This window comes from Schistocerca serialis, unplaced genomic scaffold, assembly GCF_023864345.2.
Source record: "Schistocerca serialis cubense isolate TAMUIC-IGC-003099 unplaced genomic scaffold, iqSchSeri2.2 HiC_scaffold_1196, whole genome shotgun sequence".
NCBI lineage: Eukaryota > Metazoa > Arthropoda > Insecta > Orthoptera > Acrididae > Schistocerca > Schistocerca serialis.
This window is the reverse complement of record NW_026047399.1, coordinates 995001-1000000: the sequence shown is the minus strand read 5'-3', so window position 1 is coordinate 1000000 and position 5000 is coordinate 995001. Positions and strand designations below refer to the sequence as shown.

General features: G+C 53.0%; 1 non-coding gene across 1 annotated transcript in view; it reads right to left on the bottom strand.

The window, feature by feature from the left end:
* The window catches only part of LOC126434994 (small subunit ribosomal RNA), a 1910-nt gene extending 926 nt beyond the window's left edge, over positions 1–984 (bottom strand). The window contains exon 1 of the ribosomal RNA XR_007579650.1: positions 1–984. This exon is cut by the window's left edge and continues 926 nt beyond it. This is a non-coding gene — a ribosomal RNA (small subunit ribosomal RNA).
* Between the last annotated feature and the right edge of the window lie 4016 nt (positions 985–5000).

Below are 5000 nucleotides of genomic sequence, written 5' to 3'. Positions count from 1 at the left end.
CGAATGCCCCCGCCTGTCCCTATTAATCATTACCTCGGGTTCCGAAAACCAACAAAATAGAACCGAGGTCCTATTCCATTATTCCATGCACACAGTATTCAGGCGGGCTTGCCTGCTTTAAGCACTCTAATTTGTTCAAAGTAAACGTGCCGGCCCACCGAGACACTCACTCAAGAGCACCCTGGTAGGATTGCAACGGGGTCCGCCTCGGGACGCACGAGCACGCACGAGGCGCGTCGCACGCCTTCAGCTCGCCCCACCGGCAGGACGTCCCACGATACATGCCAGTTAAACACCGACGGGCGGTGAACCAACAGCGTGGGACACAAATCCAACTACGAGCTTTTTAACCGCAACAACTTTAATATACGCTATTGGAGCTGGAATTACCGCGGCTGCTGGCACCAGACTTGCCCTCCAATAGATACTCGTTAAAGGATTTAAAGTGTACTCATTCCGATTACGGGGCCTCGGATGAGTCCCGTATCGTTATTTTTCGTCACTACCTCCCCGTGCCGGGAGTGGGTAATTTGCGCGCCTGCTGCCTTCCTTGGATGTGGTAGCCGTTTCTCAGGCTCCCTCTCCGGAATCGAACCCTGATTCCCCGTTACCCGTTACAACCATGGTAGGCGCAGAACCTACCATCGACAGTTGATAAGGCAGACATTTGAAAGATGCGTCGCCGGTACGAGGACCGTGCGATCAGCCCAAAGTTATTCAGAGTCACCAAGGCAAACGGACCGGACGAGCCGACCGATTGGTTTTGATCTAATAAAAGCGTCCCTTCCATCTCTGGTCGGGACTCTGTTTGCATGTATTAGCTCTAGAATTACCACAGTTATCCAAGTAACGTGGGTACGATCTAAGGAACCATAACTGATTTAATGAGCCATTCGCGGTTTCACCTTAATGCGGCTTGTACTGAGACATGCATGGCTTAATCTTTGAGACAAGCATATGACTACTGGCAGGATCAACCAGGGAGCTGCGTCAACTAGAGCTGAGCAGCCGGCCGCCCGGGAGTGTGTCCCGGGGGCCCGCGCGAACACGCAAGCGTCCGCTCAATTATTCTGCAAACAGGAGGAGGCTGAGCTCCCCTGCACCATACACCTCGAAACCCTCTCAGGTCCCGGCGGCGCGCAGCGCCGTCCTAAGTACTTGGTCGGGTTCGAGAGAGGCGCAATCGCCCGGAGTTTGGCGAGTAGACGCTTTAGGTGCGACCACCCGTGCTCCCAACTGAGCTTGCCGCTGCCGACAGAGGCCCGGGAGCGTGCTGTCGTGGCATTGCCGGCGGGAGACAACACGCGCCACCTACGGTGACCGGCAGCTCCAACGCCAGCGCCACAGAAGGACAAAAGCCCCACTTGGGTGCCGAAGCGAACTCTCCCAGCACAGCGCACGCGCCAACACGTCCGCACAGCTGCGATACAAACCACCTGCGAGAACCGCAGAGGCGACCGAGCAGCAGACGGCGTCGCGGCGCCGAGCGCCGGGCGGCGGCGCATCCTCAGCGCACACAGTCCTCAATCGGACCAGCACACTGCAGATGTCCACCGCGCTTCGCACCGGGCCCGCGAGGACCTACTTTGGCCGCACGGCGCCGCGTGCAGGGTGCGCCGGCGCGCAGCTGCGCCGCCTGCCGCCTCCGTCGGCCGGCGCGCCTGCCACTGGCCGCCCCCACCAGCCGGCTGTAGCGCGTGCGCCCACGCACCGCGCGGCCAGCACGCCGGGAGGCCCCCCCTCACCGGCCGGGGACGGTCCCACCCAGCCACCGCCGCGTATCGCTTCACACCCAGATGCCATTCACGTTCGTGGGCATGGTGGGTATCGCTGGAACAACCGGTTGGTAGCTCAACCGATCGTCGCCATCACTGATTCACCTCTAGCGAGAACAACCGCACCACAACGGTTTACCAGTTGTTCATTTGCGTAACGTCACCAGCAAACGTAGGCGTCCATCGCCATTTGCAAATTCAACGATTGTTGCATGCCTGTGTCAGGTGTCACGACACACTATGTCTGCCCACATACACGCAACAACATGTGCACGCTTCGCGAACACGTGGAAGGTGGCCCCCGTACGTATGCGATGTCCATTGCGCGAACGACTGTCAACCGGCCTCTGTCGCATGTCGCAGATGTGGAACGCAGTGCACCATGCTATCACGGTGTGTGAGAAGAGACGACTACGTCTGACAACACGCGCCACTACATCAACAGACGGCTCATGCTGATCGCCATCCAGGGCATACCACACTGCAATCCAGCTCTTATAGGGCGACGACACGTAGCTGAGTGCACAACATTTGGACCGCATGGTTCGCCGTTGTTGGCGCAGTCGTTGTACGGTCACATGTACCACGATGTATCATTCAGTACATGAGGACCAATGTGCAGTACAGTGTGTGATTTGGACGTACAACATCAGCGGACAGTTGACACAGGCCGTACCACAGCGTAGGCTAAGTGCTTCGCCATGCGAATGCCAATGAACAACTGCAAATGCCAATGAACAACTGCAAATGCCAATGAACAACTGCAAAGGGCATTGAGCATGTACGTCCTGCTGCCATCCACATTAGTGTATAGCTGCAAGGTGTTTAACATGAAGCGATACACTGGGGACCGGGCAGTGCGAGTAGCAAACTATATTGCGGGGGTTGCAGTTAGGCAACACTACACTAATTTAACGCGTCGTATGACAATTACAGAGCAGGTTAAGGCCCAACGTGTGTTGGGTTAAGGCCCAACGTGTGTCGGGTTAAGGCCCAACGTGTGTCGGGTTAAGGCCCAACGTGTGTCGGGTTAAGGCCCAACGTGTGTCGGGTTAAGGCCCAACGTGTGTCGGGTTAAGGCCCAACGTGTGTCGGGTTAAGGCCCAACGTGTGTCGGGTTAAGGCCCAACGTGTGTCGGGTTAAGGCCCAACGTGTGTCGGGTTAAGGCCCAACGTGTGTCGGGTTAAGGCCCAACGTGTGTCGGGTTAAGGCCCAACGTGTGTCGGGTTAAGGCCCAACGTGTGTCGGGTTACGGCACAACGTGGGTTACGTTACGGCGCAACGTGGGTTACGTTAAGGCGCAATATAGGTTACGTTAAGGCGCAATATAGGTTACGTTACGGCGCAATATAGGTTACGTTACGGCGCAATATAGGTTACGTTAAGGCGCAATATAGGTTACGTTAAGGCGCAATATAGGTTACGTTAAGGTGCAATATAGGTTACGTTAAGGCGCAATATAGGTTACGTTAAGGCGCAATATAGGTTACGTTAAGGCGCAATATAGGTTACGTTAAGGCGCAATATAGGTTACGTTAAGGCGCAATATAGGTTACGTTAAGGCGCAATATAGGTTACGTTAAGGCGCAATATAGGTTACGTTAAGGCGCAATACAGGTTAGGTTAAGGCGCAATACAGGTTAGGTTAAGGCGCAATACAGGTTAGGTTAAGGCGCAATACAGGTTAGGTTAAGGCGCAATACAGGTTAGGTTAAGGCGCAATACAGGTTAGGTTAAGGCGCAATACAGGTTAGGTTAAGGCGCAATACAGGTTAGGTTAAGGCGCAATACAGGTTAGGTTAAGGCGCAATACAGGTTAGGTTAAGGCGCAATACAGGTTAGGTTAAGGCGCAATACAGGTTAGGTTAAGGCGCAATACAGGTTAGGTTAAGGCGCAATACAGGTTAGGTTAAGGCGCAATACAGGTTAGGTTAAGGCGCAATACAGGTTAGGTTAAGGCGCAATACAGGTTAGGTTAAGGCGCAATACAGGTTAGGTTAAGGCGCAATACAGGTTAGGTTAAGGTACGACATAGGTTAGGTTAAGGTACGACATAGGTTAGGTTAAGGTACGACATAGGTTAGGTTAAGGTACGACATAGGTTAGGTTAAGGTACGACATAGGTTAGGTTAAGGTACGACATAGGTTAGGTTAAGGTACGACATAGGTTAGGTTAAGGTACGACATAGGTTAGGTTAAGGTACGACATAGGTTAGGTTAAGGTACGACATAGGTTAGGTTAAGGTACGACATAGGTTAGGTTAAGGTACGACATAGGTTAGGTTAAGGTACGGCATAGGTTAGGTTAAGGTACGACATACGTTAGGTTAAGGTACGACATAGGTTAGGTTAAGGTACGACATAGGTTAGGTTAAGGTACGACATAGGTTAGGTTAAGGTACACATTGTTGTAAGGAAAGGTTTAATGGGGGGGCGGGGCGGCCGGTTTGTTGATTGTGATTATAGTAAGTGGATGCCTGCGGCATCATCTGATTTGCCACGTCAGGATGCACCTTTGGCTCATGACAGGCGGCGCTCTCATTCCATGCTTGTGGCAGACCTGTGTCTTTCATTCCTGCCATTGTTTGTGTGCTGTGAGAGGAGGCAGTATTGTGATGTTGGGTGCACCCCTGTGTAGGACATGTGTGGGTGTTGGTGGCTTGGCTGAGCAATGGTGGTTGTCGGGTGGGTGGGATATTCTGTTTTCTGAGTGGACCTCCCAGTCTGGTTATGACAGTGTGGATTGTCTAATGTGGCGGAGAGGATGCACTGGGTGTTGTTCCATGCTGGTGCTTACATATTGTCTGTGTGCGTGTTACAGGGAGAGAGTAGTGCGTGATAAGGGTGTGTGGCTGACGTGTGGTTGTGATTGTGAGCAGAGTCTTTCAGCATGTATACGGACAGTTGTATACATTATCTGTATTCTGATGGCTCTATCTATTACTAATCAGCGCCGTGTATACGTTTAATCCGGTTCCAGTCGAAACTGTTGTATCTCTGTACATTAGTGACACGGCGAGCCCGCTATGTAGTTACTCGTCTCGGCAGCTTCCACCGGTGTATGGGAAATGATTATAAGGAATCAGTCTAGTCGTCAATACCGATGGTGTGACGTCACATGTCTGGGGTGGGGGACGCTGCGCCCTTCCGGTGGGTCATGGCCTAGAAAGACTCTTCCCACGCAGGGGGGCGTGGACTGTCATTGACTCTTCCGAGTAATATAC